This window comes from Balaenoptera borealis (genome assembly GCF_965194805.1).
Source record: "Balaenoptera borealis genome assembly, chromosome: 2".
Lineage (NCBI taxonomy): Eukaryota > Metazoa > Chordata > Mammalia > Artiodactyla > Balaenopteridae > Balaenoptera > Balaenoptera borealis.
Window position 1 is genome coordinate 30,950,720 of NC_138867.1, and position 18,396 is coordinate 30,969,115.

General features: G+C 41.8%; 1 protein-coding gene across 9 annotated transcripts in view; it reads right to left on the bottom strand.

Moving 5' to 3' along the window:
• Positions 1-18,396, bottom strand: part of PRLR (prolactin receptor) — a 201,208-nt gene that overhangs the window by 52,617 nt on the left and 130,195 nt on the right. For 7 of the 9 annotated variants that reach the window (XM_082382320.1, XM_082382325.1, XM_082382322.1 and 4 more), the window contains one exon: positions 11,540-11,600. The gene's annotated coding sequence lies outside the window, so the exon portion shown is untranslated. Of the gene's footprint in view, positions 1-11,539; positions 16,631-18,396 lie in introns of all 9 variants that reach the window. The other 2 variants (XM_082382319.1, XM_082382323.1) reach the window with 2 other exon arrangements.

Here is an 18,396-nt window from a genome sequence, read left to right on the forward strand (position 1 = left end):
AGAATTTCTTTTAATAGAAACTGTCGAGAGGGTCACATCTGTCTTGCTTTCCTCAGCCAACTATTGTGAGGATGAGATGAATTAATGTTATGAAAAGTCTCCACGGGACTCCAAGTGCTGAGTGTGAACCAGTGGTCAGTAAGAGGTGAATGCTCCCAGATCCTCCACGTCTCTCTGACTCTCTGAGTGGAGGTCTAATTCCAGATGGAGAAGGTTCTCCTTTCTCCCTGAATGTCTTTTGATTTAGGAACTCCCAAGTATCCTTGCTTTAGGACTCTTGGTTACTGAGGGGCTGCCATGTGCCACCATGGTGATGATTTCCCTTTGGCTGGGAGTCCAGTGACCCCTGTGTCCCTCTTGGCTCAGGATTCAGGACAGGGTCATTTGTTTCACAAGGAGCCACAGATCCCAGGGGCCATACAATGGAGGAAATGGGGCCCAAAGCCAATGCCAATCGCTCCTTTATTTGCAGGTATCAACACCAAGAGCTTTGTGGTGGGGTGGCTTCATGTTTGCTCAGGGCTGGAGTCTGGGCAAAGCACACAAAGTTTGCCTTTTGTGCCCTTTTGCTTTCTCTTTCAAATTCTGTTCTCTCTCCTACTCCTCTCTGTCCTTCCCTACACAGAGGTCATTTCAGGCTCCCTCTGCTTCCCAGAACTCTGCGTTGGCAGTACCAGCAAAGTCAAGAGGAGTTCCACACAACAGAACTCCCTACGATGATGGAAATGGTCTATGTCTTCTCTGTCCAATACAGCAACCATAACCATATGTGACTGTCAAACATTTGAAATGTGGCCAGTGTGACCGAGGAACTGAATTTTTAATATTATTTAATTTCAATGAATTTACATTAAAATTACCACATGAAGCCAGTGGCTAGTGTGTTCGACAGTGCAGGTCTGGAGCTCAATACCTCAATCATTTCAGTCCTTCCACTCCAATCACAACTAACCTGTCCTGCAGAGGATGGATAAAGAAGATGTGGGACATATATACAATGGAATACTACTCAGCCATAGAAAGAATGAAATAATGCCATTTGCAGCAACATGGATGCAAATAGAGATTATCATACTAAGTGAAGTAAGACAGAAAGAGAAAGACAAATATCATATAATATCACTTATATGTGGAATCTAAAATATGACATAAATGAACCTGTCTACAAAACAGAAACAGACTCCTGAACACAAAGAACAGACTTCTGGTTGCCAAGGGGAAGGGGGTTGGGGAAAGGATGGAGTGTAAGGTTGGGGTTAGGGGAGACCTTCAAGATGGCAGAGGAGTAAGATATGGAGATCACCTTCCTGCCCACAAATATACTAGAAATACATCTACATGTGGAACAGCTCCTACAGAACATCTGCTGAATGCTGGCAGAAGACCTCAGACCTCCCAAAAGGCAAGAAACCCCCCACATACCTGGGTTGGGCAAAAGAAAAAAAAGAAACAGACAAAAGAGTAGGGATGCGACCTGCACCAGTGGGAGGGAGCTGTGAGGGAGGAAAGGTTTCCACACACTAGGAAGCCCCTTCACGGGCGGAGACTGTGGGTGGCAGAGGGGGGAAGCTTCAGAGCCACGGAGGAGAGCGCAGCCACAGGGGTGCGGAGGGCAAAGCGGAGAGATTCCCGCACAGAGGAGCGGTGCCGAGAAGCACTCACCAGCCTGAGAGGCTTGTCTGCTCACCTGCTGGGGCGGGCGGGGGCTGGGAGCAGAGGCTGGGGCTTTGGAGGTCAGATCCCAGGGAGAGGACTGGGGTTGGCTGCGTGATCACAGCCTGAAGGGGTTAGTGCGCCACGGCTAGCAGGGAGGGAGTCTGGGAAAAGGTCTGGAGCTGCCGAAGAGGCAAGAGACCATTGTTTCAGGGTGCACAAGGAGAGGGGATTTAGAGCACCACCTAAACGAGCTCAAGAGATGGGCACGAGCTGCAGCTATCAGTGCGGACCCCAGAGGCGGGCATGAGACGCTAAGGCTGCTGCTGCCGCCACCAAGAAGCCTGTGTGCGAGCACAGGTCACTCTCCACACCGCCCCTCCCGGGAGCCGGTGCAGCCCGCCACGGCCAGGCTCCCGTGATCTGGGGACAACTTCCCCGGGAGAACGCACGGCGCCTCAGGCTGTTGCAATGTCATGCTGGCCTCTGCCGCCGCAGGCTCTCCCCGCATCCGTACCCTTCCCTCTCCCCGGCCTGAGTGAGCCAGAACCCCTGAATCAGCTGCTCCTTTAACCCCGTCCTGTGTGAGCGAAGAACAGACGCCCTCAGGCGACCTACACGCAGAGGCGGGTCCAAATCCAAAGCTGAACCCCAGGAGCTGTGCGAACAAAGAAGAGAAAGGGAAATCTCTCCCAGCAGCCTCTGGAGCAGCGGGTTAAATCTCCACAATCAACTTGATGTACCCTGCATCTGTGGAATACCTGAACAGACAACAAATCATCCCAAATTGAGGAGGTGGACTTTGGGAGCAACTGTAGCCTTAGGATTTGCTGTCTGCGACTGACTGGTTTCTGGTTTTATGTTTATCTTAGTTTAGTATTTAGAGATTATTATCATTGGTAGATGTGTTTATTGATTTGGTTGCTCTTTTCCTTTTTTTTATATATAGATATATATATATATATATTTTCCTTTTTTCTCTTTTTGTGAGTGTGTATGTGTATGCTTTGTGTGATTTGTCTATTTGTCTGTATAGTTTTGCTTTTACCATTTTTCCTAGGGTTCTCTCTGTCTGTTTTTTTTTTTTTAGTATAGTTTTTAGCGCTTGTTATCATTGGTGGATGTGTTTTTAGGTTTGGTTGCTCTCTTCTTTCTTTCTTTCTTCTTTCTTTTTTTTAAAATTCCTTTTAATTTTTAATAATTTTTTTATTTTAGTAACTTTATTTCTTTTTATTTTCTTTCTTCTTTCCTTCCTTCCTTCCATCTTTCCTTCCTTCCTTCCTTTCTTTCTTCCTTCCTTCCTTTCTTTCTTTCTTTCTTTCTTTCTCCCTCCCTTTTCTTCTGAGCCATGTGGCTGACAGGGTCTTGGTGCTCCGGCCAGGTGTCAGGCTTGGGCCTCTGAGGTGGGAGAGCCAAGTTCAGGAAATTGGTCCACCAGAGACCTCCTGGCTCCACGTAATATCAAACAGCAAAAGCTCTCCCAGAGATCTCCATCTCAATGTTAAGACCCAGCTCCACTCAACAACCAGCAAGCTACAGTGCTGGACACCCTACGCCAAACAACTAGCAAGACAGGAACACAACTCCACCCATTAGCAGAGAGGTTGCCTAAAATTATAACAAGGTCACAGACACCCCAAATCACACCACCGGATGTGGTCCTGCCCACCAGAAAGACAACATCCAGCCACATCCACCAGAACACAGGCACTAGTACCCTTCACCAGGAAGCCTACACAACCCACTGAACCAACCTTAGCCACTGGGGGCAGACACCAAAAACAATGGGAACTATGAACCTGCAGCCTGTGAAAAGGAGACTCCAAACACAGTAACTTAAGCAAAATGAGAAGATAGAGAAATACACAGTGGATGAAGGAGCAAGGTAAAAACCCACCAGACCAAACAAATGAAGAGGAAATAGGCAGTCTCTCTGAAAAAGAATTCAGAGTAATGATAGTAAAGATGATCCAAAATCTTGGAAATAGAATGGAGAAAATACAAGAAACGTTTAACAAGGACCTAGAAGAACTAAAGAGCAAACAAACAATGATGAACAACACTATAAATGAAATTAAAAATTCTCTAGAAGGAATCAATAGCAGAATAACTGAGGCAGAAGAACGGATAAGTGACCTGGAAGATAAAATAGTGGAAATAACTATGGTAGAGCAGAATAAAGAAAACAGAATGAAAAGAATTGAGGACAGTCTCAGAGACCTCTGGGATAACATTAAATGCACCAACATTCAAATTATAGGGGTCCCAGAAGAAGAAGAGAAAAAGAAAGAGACTGAGAAAATATTTGAAGAGATTATAGTTGAAAATTTCCCTAATATAGGAAAGGAAATAGTCAAGTGCAGGAAGCGAAGAGAGTCCCAAACAGGATAAATCCAAGGACACAATTGCCAAGACATATATTAATCAAACTTTCAAAAATAAATACAAAGAAAAAATATTAAAAGCAGCAAGGGAAAAAAACATAACATACAAGGGAATCCCCATAAGCTTAACAGCTGATCTTTCAGCAGAAACTCTGCAAGACAGAAGGGAGTGGCAAGACATATTTAAAGTGATGAAAGGGAAAAACCTACAACCAAGATTACTGTACCCAGCAAGGATCTCATTCAGATTCGATGGAGAAATTAAAACCTTTACAGACAAGCAAAAGCTAAGAGAATTCAGCACCACCAAACCAGCTTTACAGGAAATGCTAAAGGAACTTCTCTAGGCAGGAAACACAAGAGAAGGAAAAGACCTACAGTAACAAGCCCAAAACAATTAAGAAAATGGTAATAGGAACAGACATATCGATATTTACCTTAAATGTAAATGGATTAAATGCTCAACAAAAAGACATAGACTGGCTGAATGGAGACAAACACAAGACCCATACATATGCTGTCTACAAGAGACCCACATCAGACCTAGGGACACATACAGACTGAAAGTGAGGGGATGGAAAAAGATATTCCATGCAAATGGAAATCAAAAGAAAGCTGGACTAGCAATTCTCCTATCAAACAAAATAGATTTTAAAATAAAGGCTATTACAAGAGACAAAGAAGGACACTACATAACGATCAAGGGATCAATCTAAGAAGAAGACATAACAATTGTAAATATTTATGCATCCAACATAGGAGCACCTCAATACATAAGGCAAATGCTAGCAGCCATAAAAGGGGAAATCGACAGTAACACAATCATAGTAGGGGACTTTAACACCCCACTTTCACCAATGGATCATCCAAAATGAAAATAAATAAGGAAACACAAGCTTTAAATGATACATTAAACAAGATGGACTTAATTGATATTTATAGGATATTCCATCCAAAAACAACAGAATACACTTTCTTCTCAAGAGCTCATGGAACATTCTCCAGGATAGATCATATCTTGGGTCACAAATCAAGCTTCGGTAAATTTAAGAAAATTGAAATCGTATCAAGTATCTTTTCTGACCACAACACTATGAGAGTAGATATCAATTACAGAAAAAAATCTCTAAAAAATACAAACACATGGAGGCTAAACAATACATGACTAAATAACCAAGAGATCACTGAAGAAATCAAAGAGGAAATAAAAAAAATACCTAGAAACAAATGACAGTGAAAACACGAGGACCCAAAACCTATGGGATCCAGCAAAGGCAGTTCTAAGAGGGAAGTTTATAGCAATAAAATCCTATCTCAAGAAATAAGAAACAGCTCAAATAAACAACCTATCCTTATACCTAAAGCAATTAGAGAAAGAAGAAAAAAAACCCCAAAGTTAGCAGAAGGAAAGAAATCATAAAGATCAGACCAGAAATAAATGAAAAAGAAATGAAGGAAACAATATGAAAGATCAATAAAACTAAAAGGTGGTTCTTTGAGAAGATAAACAATATTGATAAACCATTAGCCAGACTCATCAAGAAAATAAGGGAGAAGACTCAAATCCATAGAATTAGAAATGAAAAAGGAGAAGTAACAACTGACACTGCAGAAATACAAAGGAACATGAGAGATTACTAGAAGCAACTATATGCCAATAAAATGGACAACCTGGAAGAAATGGACAAATTCTTAGAAAAGCACAACCTTCCGAGACTGAACAGGAAGAAATAGAAAATATAAACAGACCAATCACAAGCACTGAAATTGAGACTGTGATTAAAAATCTTCCAACAAACAAAAGTGCAGGACTAGATGGCTTCACAGGTGAATTTGATCAAACATTTAGAGAAGAGCTAACACCCATCCTTCTCAAACTCTTCCAAAATATAGCAGAGGGAGGAACACTCCCAAACTCATTCTACGAGGCCACCATCACCCTGATACCAAAATCAAAGTTGTCACAAAGAAAGAAAACTATAGGCCAATATCACCGGTGAACACAGATGCAAAAATCCTCAACAAAATACTAGCAAACAGAATCCAACAGCACCTTAAAAGGATCATACACAATGATCAAGTGGGATTTATGCCAGGAATGCAAGGATTCTTCAACATATGCAAATCAGTCAACGTGATAAACCATATTAACAAATTGAAGGAGAAAAACCATATGATCATATCAATAGAGGCAGAAAAAGCTTTTGACAAATTCAACACCCATTTATATAAAAACCCTCCAGAAAGTAGGTATAGAGGGAACTTACCTCAACATAATAAAGGCCATATATGACAAACCCACAGCCAGCATCATTCTCAATGGTGAAAAACTGTAACCATTTCCACTAAGATCAGGAACAAGACAAGGTTGTCCACTCTCACCATTATTATTCAACATAGTTTTGGAAGTATTAGCCACAGCAATTAGAGAAGAAAAAGAAATAAAAGGAATCCAATTCGGATAAGAGGAAGTAAAGCTGTCACTGTTTGCCGATGACATGATACTATACATAGAGAATGTTAAAGATGCTACCAGAAAACTACTAGAGCTAATCAATGAATTTGGTAAAGTAGCAGGATACAAAATTAATGCATAGAAATCTCTTGCATTCCTATACACTAATGATGAAATATCTGAAAGAGAAATTAAGGAATCACTCCCATTTACCATTACAACAAAAAGAATAAAATACCTAGGAATAAACCTAGCTAAGGAGACAAAAGACCTGTATGCAGAAAAATATAAGACACTGATGAAAGGAATTAAAGATGATACAAACAGATGGAGAGGTATACCATGTTCTTGGATTGGAAGAATCAATATTGTGAAAATGACAATACTACCCAAAGCAATCTACAGATTCAATGCAATCCCTATGAAACTACCAATGGCCTTTTTCACAGAACTAGGACAAAACATTTCACGATTTGCATAGAAACACAAAAGACCCCGAATAGCCAAAGTAATCTTGAGAAAGAAAAACGGAGCTGGAGGAATCAGGCTCCCTGACTTTGGACTATACTACAAAGCTACAGTAATCAAGACAGTATGGTACTGGCACAAATACAGAAATATAGATCAATGCAACAGGATAGAAAGCCCAAAGATAAACCCACGCACATATGGTCACCTTATCTTTGATAAAGGAGGCAAGACTATACAGTGGAGAAAAGACAGCCTCTTCAATAAGTGGTGCTGGGAAAACTGGACAGCTACATGTAAAAGAGTGAAATTAGAATACTCCCTAACACCATACACGAAAATAAACTTCAAATGGATTAAAGACCTAAATGTAAGGCCAGACACCATAAAACTCTTAGAGGAAAACATAAGCAGAACACTCTATGATATAAATCACAGCAAGATCCTTTTGGACCCACCTCCTAAAGAAATGGAAATAAAAACAAAAATAAACAAATGGGACCTAATGAAACTTAAAAGCTTTTACACAGCAAAGGAAACCATAAACAAGATGAAAAGGCAACCCTCAGAACGGGAGAAAATATTTGCAAATGAAGCAACCGACAAAGGATTAATCTCCAAAATTTACAAGCAGCTCAATATCAAAAAAACAAACAACCCCAGTGCAAAAATGGGCAGAAGAACTACACAGACATTTCTCCAAAGAAGATATACAGATTGCCAACAAACACATGAAAGAATGCTCAACATCACTAATCATTAGAGAAATGCAAATCAAAACTACAATGAGATATCACCTCACACCGGTCAGAATGGCCATCATCAAAAAATCTACAAACAATAAATGCTGGAGAGGGTGTGGAGAAAAGGGAACCCTCTTGCACTGATGGAGGGAATGTAAATTGATACAGCCACTATGGGGAACAGTATGAAGGTTCCTTAAAAAACTAAAAATAGAACTACCATACGACCCAGCAATCCCACTACTGGGCATATACCCTGAGAAAACCATAATTCAAAAAGAGTCATGTACCACAATGTTCATTGCAGCTCTACTTACAATAGCCAGGACATGGATTCAACCTAAGTGTCCATCGACAGATGAATGCATATAGAAGTGGCACATATGTACAATGGAATATTAGGCATAAAAGAAATGAAACTGAGTTATTAGTAGTGAGGTGGATGGACCTAGAGACTGTCATACAGAGTGAAGTAAGTCAGAAAGAGAAAAATATATACCGTATGTGAACACATATATATGGAATCTAAAAAAAAAAAAATGGTTCTGATGAACCTAGGGGCAGGACAGGAATAAAGACGCAGACGTAGAGAATGGACTTGAGGACACAGGGAAAGGGAAGGGTAAGCTGGGACGAAGTGAGAGAGTGGCATGGACATATATACACTACCAAATGTAAAATAGATAGCTAGTGGGAAGCAGCTGTATAGCACAGGGAGTTCAGCTCGGTGCTTTGTGCCCACCTAGAGGGGTGGGATAGGGAGGGTGGGAGGGAGACGCAAGAGGGAGAAGATATGGGGATATATGTATATATATAGTTGACTCACTTTGTTATAAAGCAGAAACTAACACACCATTGTAAAGCAATTATACTCCAATAAAGATGTTAAAAAAAAATAAAGGTTGGGGTTAGCAGATGTAAGCTATAATATATAGAATGGATAAACAACAAGGTGCTACTGTAAAGCACAGGAAACTATATTTAATACCCTATGACAAACCATAATGGAAATGAATATAAAAAACGAATGTGTATATATATATATACATATATATATGTATATACTTATATACATATAACTGAATCACTTTTCTATACAGCAGAAATTAACACAACATTGTAAATCAAGTATACTTTAAAAAACCCAAAAAACAGTTAACCTTCCTGTGTCCCAACCTCAAGGCCCCCTTCTTAGAGAGGTACCTACAAGTTAATCTGACAAACAAATTCCTATCCATGTTTTAAGTTCTTACCCTTCTTAGGTAAATGCGTAGATATTGAACAATGTCGTGCTTCAGTCAATGCAGAGGCCTAAATGATAGGCATTTGAAGGACTCTGGTAGGCAAGCTCGGTGGGTGAAAAGATTATAGGCTTAGAGTTTTAGAGTGACCTCAAAGCATACTCTATGGATGGGCCCATTGTCCCCAGTGCCCTGGGCTGCTTCAAAGTTCCTCCTAGTCTCTTGCAGTTTGGGGAGAGTTAAGGTCAAAGATGTGTAGATGGGAGCCTGGGAAAGAGCTGGATGTGGGATGGTTGGAATGGGCAGAGCCTAAAGGATGCCAACCTCCTGCAAAAGAACCTGGCATGCCATTCAGAGTGGCATTCTGTTCCACTCTGGGGAGGAGGTGCCAGGGAGAGGTTGTTAGGGAGGGGTCATTACCACTGGACAGGATTGGAGGGTTAACAGTTCAAAGAGACCAGAAACCAGACTGAAGGCCACAAAATGGACTGTGGCACTTCTGGTGGGGTATCAGACAGGAAGTGTGATTTTACTCTTAATTCTAATCCTCCTTTATAGGGACCATTTTGTTTCCTCTGAATTCTTTTATGAACATTGATTTCTGGATGTTCCTTTCACCCTGAAACTGAGCAGCATTTCTGTTTCTCTTGGACAACCATGGGACTGCTGTCAAGTTCTTGCCTGTGTTTTCACAGATACCTACTGGTATCAGAAGCCAACATTCTCACACCAAACACTAGGTTGGGTAAAGGGTTGAGGATAATGAGGGGCGGATGTGGTTTGTAAATAAGTATACATATAAATAAAAAAGAGTAGCCAACCCCCCCTGGTGCTTTGCAACGCAGTTTAGATCATGCTGTGCTTTTCCAGACCTCATGAAGGGAAGGATTGCTCAAGCATTTAGTGTTACTCTGTCCTCTCTCGTTTGCCTTTCACTCAACCAAACCTCATGAGGCATTTGGCATCAAGGGGCAGAAGCCTAGGAAGAAGAAAGAAAATCCGAGAAGCTGGTGGTTTGGCTGGGTTGATTCACCGGTTGCAGTGTTACCAAATACTCCTGGGCTTTAAGCCAAAGGGTCTTGCTGTGAGGAAGCACTTTGACAACTTATGGCATCCCTTCTGCAAGTCCTTGCTAATGTTTACTCTGAACACTATAAATTTCAGTCTACTCACGTGAAAAATACAAGTCTTTGCTGGGCTGAGGTAACTTAGAGCAGGGGTTTTTCTTGTGGGGGATTTTGTCTCCCCCAACCCAGGGGACGCCTGGCAATGTCTGGAAACATGATTTTATTGTCACTACTGAGGGTAGGACTTTCTCCCCTCTGGAACCCTAGGCTACATCTGAAGACATGGTTGGTTGTCACAAGTGGGGTGGGGGGTGGAATACTGGCATTTAGTGGGTGGAGACCAGGGGTGCTGCTAAACACGCTACAATGCACAAGACAGCCTCCACGACAAAGAATTATCTGTCCTAGAATGTCAGCAGTGCTAAAGGTGAGAAACTCTGGCCCCGAGGGAAAGCCCAGGCTTGGTTCTTGACACTGACGTATCAGGTGTTCCTCAAAGGACCATCACTTTTCAGTATCGGAGGACAAGTACCCTGGGGTGACCTCAGGAAATCCTAGGATAATTCTCATCTACCCATGACCTAGTCAGTTTCATATCTTCATGAGTCCTTAGCTTAACACGCTCTGAAAGAGAGAGTGCATCCTCAGGGTGACACGTGCCAAGTTGGTCTCAGAGGGTCAAGATCCCATTTTTCTGTAGTACATACAGAGGGTAGCCTTGAGGCTTGGTTTCTCCATCTGTCAAATGGACTCATAATACTTCACGACCTATTTATCAGCTGGGCCCGGTATCCTAGGGAGATGGAGTTGGGGCATGGTATTTGAGCTGGCATGAAGGGGGAATATGTGAGTTAAGTACTTCTACCCAACTCCGACTCCAAAATGGCAATAAGATATTGTAGGTGGGGAGAGGCAAACAAAAACTTGTGAGATCCAAGTCAGTAGATTGTGCCTGGGGTTCAGTGGGTCATGGGACCAGGAAGTGATTTTCCCTGCCGAAGGTAGATAGGGCAGATGCAGAGCCCAGCATGTCTGAGTCTTTCCATGAGGACTGTCAGTGGGCTGGGAGGAAGGGGACACGCAGCTGTGACAATCGTAGGGGCTGAAGGGGACACAGAAAACCATGGCAAGAATTTATGCAGAGCTGCTTGGGAAAATAAAAGCAAACACAATATTTCTTTTTCTGATTTTAAAAGAATAACACAGTCATTGTTGAAATTTTCTCAAGTACAGACAACTATGAAGAGAAAATTAAAATCTCCCATAAATGCACCACGAGGAGATATCAGCTCTTAATAGGTGTGGTATTTTCGTTGAGAAAAACAGAGAAGGGTTTTCTGGGCAGGATAGGCTGGGGAGATCGAAAAGGTCTTTGAGAACAGCAGAATGCAGCAATGTGGATGTTGACTAGTTCGAAACTATTCTCTCTGTGAGCCAAGAGAGAAGAGTCCTTTCCTGAGCCTGGATGAAGCACACAGTAGGACAGTTGGGCGATGTGACAGAGGGGCACGTGTCAAGTTCCCCTTACCTCAAGGTTCATGTGGAAAGCATCCTTAGCGTTCGCCTCCATGAATAGAAGAGTTCTTTAGCTGAAAGAGGAAATGACTCATTTTAGCTCAAAGATGATGAAACAGGAGATGCCATTTCTTACTCACTTTGCAGCAAGAGCATGACTGAAATCACTGCACTTCAGTGATGGCATAAGACAGCTCTAGTTTTTTTTTTTTTTTGAATTAGTTTTCTATCAACCTTATTATGAAGTAATTTCAAACTTATAGAAAAGTTGCAAAAATACTAAAAAAATGTTATATTCCCTTTACCCAGATACCCTACTTATTAATATTTTACATTTGGTTTATCATACTCTTTCTTCTTTTTTTAAAAAAAATTTTTGGCCACACCATGCAGCACGTGGGATCTTCATTCCCGACCAGGGATCAAACCTGCACCCCCTGCAGTGGAAGCCCAGAATCTTAATCACTGGACCACCAGGGATGTCCCTATCATTCTCTTTCTTTTCTGTATACACAAATGATTATTTTTATTGAATTATTTGAGAATAAGTCATGATGTCTCTTCGCCCTCTAATATTTCAGTTGCGTTTTCCTAAGAGCAAGTGCATTCTCTTATATAACCATCATGTAATGACTAAAATCAGAAAATTAACGTTGATATAGTACTATTATCTTATCTACAGATCTTCCTAAAATGTTGCCAGTTATCCTAATTGGGATTTGACTTTGTGAAATTTGGCCCTGGAGACCTTGAATGAAATTTATTGACATATCCTGTCATAGCCATGGCTGAACTGGGAATTTGGCCGCTCCAGCTCAAAGCTCGAGTTTGAGTCTATCTCATGGGTTCATATGAGCATTGGCAGAAGCCTGCTTTTCGAGATGTGAATAATTTTTGGTAGTGACAGGGCTGTTCCCTGGGCTGTTGTGTGTGGGCTTATATCAGCTGGGCTATGCCCATCTGGAATCATGGGTCCCATCTTGTTCCTTCCAATATATCTGGCTCTAGGTTTTGTCTAAGACATTTTAAACTCTGAGGACTAACTTGCCTTGGTCTCTGAGGCATGAGGTGACAATTGCTAATAGTATGGATCTGAGTTAGAACAAAAATGATTTCAGGACTTGAATACAAAATAGGCTCCTATATGTGTGCAGTTACTTTTTAAAATTTGCTTTGATATATAGACAACAATTCCTAATTTAATGCTCCGTTTTCTCTTGCACATTCCATGCAAAAACAAACAATCTAACCAGAGTAGCAGGCCAAATAATACTTTTAAATAATTTCTATGTCTTCAAAATCCAGAATCTTGGGGATTATTGTTCAAGGAATCCAGGGCTGAGTGTTCTCCATGCTGACACTCATGGAGAAGGAAGTGGAAGGCAGGCAGCTGCGGATTGCTACCAGCGGCTTCAAGCCAACACGAATCTCTCTCATACACCCCCAATTCCTCAGCGTCACCGCTACTGGCCTAATGAATGCAGAGCCCAGACATCTTCGCAATAAAAACCTATGATGTGATGAGCCCATGTAAGTGTAAAACGGCCAGCCCCAAGGCATCAGCTAATGAGGTGTCTGGTGAACCCAGAGTTCATAACGCAACTGTCTGGGGCAGCTTTCTCAGAAGCCACCAATTTTTCTCCATAGGATACAGTGATGCTGAATTTTTCATTTTAAAATTCGGAACATTCTAGAATGTATTTTAAATTCTGGGAATCATTTCAGGACTTAAAGCCCTCTCTTTGATAATGTTCTAACTCTGGTTAAAACAACCCCTGCTCTGCTCTGTTGCCTCCCAAATTAAATTCACACTTTTTACTCTTCGGCGGGAAGCGCTGAGAGGTCAGCAGAGGCTAGAGGAGGGTGCAGGAGTGGAGCACAGGAGGAGGGCCGCGTTGGGGGTGGAAAGTCTGGAATGGCGAGCAGCAGTAGTCAGGGCTCTGGAGCAAGAAGAAGTAAAGGAGATTGTGGTCCTTTCACTCCTGCAGTTCAACAAACATTGACTGAGTGCCAGGTCTTGGACTCACTTCATTCATTCATCTGTTTATTCATTCAGAATTTTAAAAAATGCCTGGCACACCATTTAGCCCTTGTCACTCTCTACCCCGACTCCCACGCCTACTCTCAACCCTCTTCTGTGCCCTGCGGGCTGGCTCCTGTGATGCTCTTGTCCTCCAGCTCTGGTTGGGTCCCACCCATGGGAGGCAGAGGATGGGAGCAGAATACATCAGGGTATCTGTTTCCCAACCCCCCTGCCTTCGTCCTGGCCTGCTTCCAGCAGTGGTTGTGTCTCCACTGCCACAGCTCCAGGTGGGCAGCCCCAGCTCTCACTGAGTCCCGGCAATATCCCTCCCTCCCCCTTCCCCTCTAGGCAGAGAGGGTGGTGACAAATTCCCTTGTTACTTTTCTCAACTCTGCCCACAGGTATGTAAATTATAAGATTACCTTTTCTTAAACATCCCTAAGTATGTCATCTTTTTCCTTTCTGATCCTGACTGCTACAGCCCTTGAATATATGCTGAATTGTTTTCTGATTGCTTGGGACAGACTGGAAAGATGAAAGTTTTGTAGATAGTGTCTGACACTAGGCTTCACCAGTGCAGGGTGCGGAGGCGTAACTTAACAGAAGCTCCTGGGGGAGAAACCTCAGAGGTTTAGTCCCTGATAGACTCCAGTATTGTGTGTCAATCAAAGACTGACTTGACCTCGGGCCACATAATTAGAAGTATGATGTCCAGAATAAGGGAGGTGATAGTGCCACTTCATTCTGTCTCTATTTAGAGTTCTAGGCTCAGTTCTGGGCTTTCCACTTTAAGAGGAGACATGTTAGTTGTCTTTAAGTGTTTGAAGTTCTGTCATATAGAGCAGAGGTTGAACAAGTTTTTTTTTAAGGGCCAGACGTAAATATTTTTGGCTTTGTGGGCCACATGTTCTCTGTTGCAACTACTCTCTTGTGCAAAAGCAGTCACAGACGATATGTGAATGAATAGGCTTGACTGTGTTCTAATAAAACTTTATTTACAAAAATAAATGGTGAGCTGGATTTGGCCTGTAGGCTTTATTTTGTTGACTTCTGATATAAGGGGAAAAACATGGAGTTTTTCCTGGGTGTTTCCAAAAGGCAGAAGTTAGATCCACATGTAAAAATTGTAGGGAGGTAGATTTGTGCTAATTTTAAGGAGGCTCTTTCTAAAGGTAATGACTGTTCCCAAACAGGATAAGCTGATGCATGAGGCAGTAGGCTTCTTGTTATTGAAAGTATTCAAAGGAGAAGCTGAGCGTCGCAGAATAATTTTCTGCAAAGCACACAGAGTAACTCAGATGATGAGGAAGGTAACAATACCTCCTATATCTGTATACTTAGTACAGTACCACACACAGTAAGTCTTCTAGATTTTATACTCTTAGAGGGAAGAGACTGTGCCGTATCTATCTTTGCATCCTGCCCACTCCTGAAAGCCTAGGATAGTGCTTTAAACACAGTGAGCGTGACCAATACATGTTTTGTACACTTGGCTCTTTAAGTAAAATCTTGCTGACAGATGAATTAAACTAATTCGTCTTTAGTACAGTCATCACTACTAGTCACGTTAAATTAGTTCAATTACCTCTAATAAGCTTCAATATTGAGGATTTTCACTGAAAAGAACAGACATCATAGTGAACATTTATTAAGTTCTAAAAATATGCCAGCTACTGTGCTAAGAATTTTACATGCACTATTTTAATTCTCCCAAAACCTATGAGGTAGGTGCTATTATCACCCCCATTTTATTGATGAAGAAATTGAAATCCAGAGAAGTCTCAAAGATGGGAAGTGGCATAATCAAAAATCGAGCTGGGATCTCTTTGATGTCAAAGGCTGTTGTCCAACCACAACGCTATCCTGCTTCTCATTCATTTGTTCATTCATTCAGTATTCAACAAACACCAACTGGCGGCCTGCTATTTGCCAAGCACTTCAGCTGTTGAGGACAGAGCTGTGATTATAAACAGATCAAGTCCAGGCTCCGAAGGAATTTACATTGCGGGTGGGATATATCTGGGATAGATGTATCATCGACAAAGGAGAAGATATTAAATGGTAATTCATCACAAGACACAGAGATTAAAAAGAGAATCAATATTTCTGTCCACATCAGAACTTCCGGTATAATCCTAACTGATGAGTTTATCCAAGCTCTTTCTTTGTACTGGCATTGGCCCAAGTTTAGTCTTTAGTCTTTTGTCAAATTCTCAGATGGGTTCAGAGATTCAGAAGGAAGCTTCAAGCATTTTGGCAACTGATTCAGATCACTATGGCAATTTGTAGATATGTGAATGAAGCCCTCGGAGGGAAAAAAAAACCCATGAAGCACTCAGGTGTCACTCTTCCAGGGCAGGTTGAATCTGAGCATCGTCAAACTGGGAGACCAGAGGCGAACAGATGAAAAGAGGTAGAAAAAGCCAGTTCAGTTAACACAAAAATAAAGAAAAAACAAAAAAAAACTCTTGGCAACGTTCCATTTTTCCCCTTTCCTGAAACACAGAAATACTAAGAGCCTAAATTCTAACTCCCAGCTCCCAGTATCATAAAAAAATCAATATTTATAACAAATGCTACAATGTTGAGAGGAAAACACACCAACTTGGGTCAAGCGGATGGGCCTTGTTTAGAAGGAGGAGAGCTACCAGGGCGCAGGCAGGGGTGTGGAGAGAACCAGAGGGAAATTCCAAAACCTTGAGTGAGATTGAGATAGAGCAAGAGTGCTGAGGTTCAAACAGCACAAAGCCAAATAAATTGTCAGGTCCAATAGACAAGTGCTTACTGGAGTGGGAGACAGAGCCCAAAGGTCAGGGGCTGAATAAACAGGAGCCCGGAGGAGGAAGTGAGAGAATTCAGGACTTTGTATCTTTTTGGGTGCTAACGCAAGCTTTGTATCTTTTTGGGTGCTCACCGCAAAGGATGGGCACGGATGGCCTAGTTAAAATCACAGGATAGGAACTGACAAATACTAGTGATACTTTTGCGATTCCAGAATTCCTTTTGTTAGTAGATTGCAAAGTGATTTTCAGATTGGTGAGTCCTTATCGCGTTAGCATGATCTTATTGCTAAGATCACGGCTAGAAAACAAAGAATGATAATTAGTTAACATTTATTGACTGCCAGACACAGCTTTTCAGCACTTTAATGCATTGTCTCATTTAATCTTCCCATGTACATTTTGAAAACCAAGCTCTTTACCAGAGACCTAATTAAAAAATGATTAAAAACAGAGGTACATTTGGAGGAAACCATAAAATGTCATCAGAAACAAGTACTAGTCATTTATTTATTCATTCTTTTGTTTCCTGGACTATTTCTTCAGCCGCTAGTGATCGAGCACCTAATATGTGTTGGGTACTATTAAGGGTCTGTGCAAGGGTGATTTTACTGATTTCCCTCATTGTTTAACACACAGGCAGTAGAGGGAGCAAGAGACTGTGAGTGGCAAAATACGGGTTCCGTTTTAGCCCTGCCTCTAACTGTTCCTGTGGTCCTTGGATAGGTCAGTTTCTTCTCTGTTTAATGTCTTCTAGTGTAAAACAAGGAGCTGGGACCACATGATGCTTGAGGTCTTTTAGAATTTAGTGGTAAAGTCTTCAGTAGCTTTATAATACTTTGTATTTTATAATGAACATTCATTTATATTCTATCATTATACTCTCCCATCACCATTGGGTAAGTAATAATACTATGAAGCTTTAGAGAAATTTGCCAGGGCTTGAAGCAAGTTTCTCTGCTCTTTCCACTAGAAACCTCTGTCTTCTGTGTATGAGTTCATGCTTAGTTTCCAGAAGAATTATATGAGAGCTGGGTGCAGATATCAGAGGAAAAGGAACAGATATAGGAGATACAGAAGACAAGGAGAAGTTGTGAGTAGGAAGATGTGCCAACACTCAGGGGCTTCGTGTGTTGTCTCCGAAACCATTTAGGGCTGCTGTGATCACTGAGGAAGTGTATCCAAAGGCACAAGAAGAGAAATCCTCTAACTGGAGTAAATTACATGGAGGTAGATTCAAGTTCAATGACTGGGGAGTGAAGTGCCTCCCTGGACATTCCACTTGTCCATTACTGAACGGAACTACAATGAATGGGTCTTGTTATAAGGCAGAAGCCCTGGACTCAAGAGGAAGAATACCTTTCACATGATTATTATGCCCCAAAGATGAGATGGGCCCCTCTGGTAGGAGATTAGCTGCTTAAGCAGAGACCATATGAAACCCTACAGGGGTTAGCGACTTGGATCAGGCCTGGAACACCAGTAAGGGGACTTCCAACTCTGAAATGCTATGGTTCTGGAGACTGGTGTCTTACAATTTAAGCTGTAGTCTATCATTCCTACTCCAGACTTTAGGTATTCCTGCAATCATCTGTTGGGAAAATTCAAGGTCCTTTTCCAGCTACTCATATTCAGGACAAGTTCCTCAATTCATTTCTTTCCAAGAAGTTCCCTGTATGGATCCTTGCCGGCATATCCACCCTGACCTCCTGGTCTTGGTGTTTCTGACCTCCCATTCTTGACAAGTATCCAGGATTGGAACATCTTTGCAAGCCAGAGTTGAAATCAAACACCATTGTGTTGGACCAACACAATGAAACTCTAGTCTTACCAGCCCATTGATTAACAGGGTGACCCTTGCATTTGTCCAGTGTCCTTATTTTCCAAGGTGTTTTCCATCTGCCAGCTTTATCAGAAGCGTATAAGTCAATTGGTATCCTGAGGGTAATCACTTTCACAGGAGAAGGTACATGGAAGTGCTTTGTAAAAGTGAAACACTGTGAAAGGTGAGATGTTCTATTATTGTTATAACATGCCCCGGGTCACAGTACAGCAGAGCCATATCTA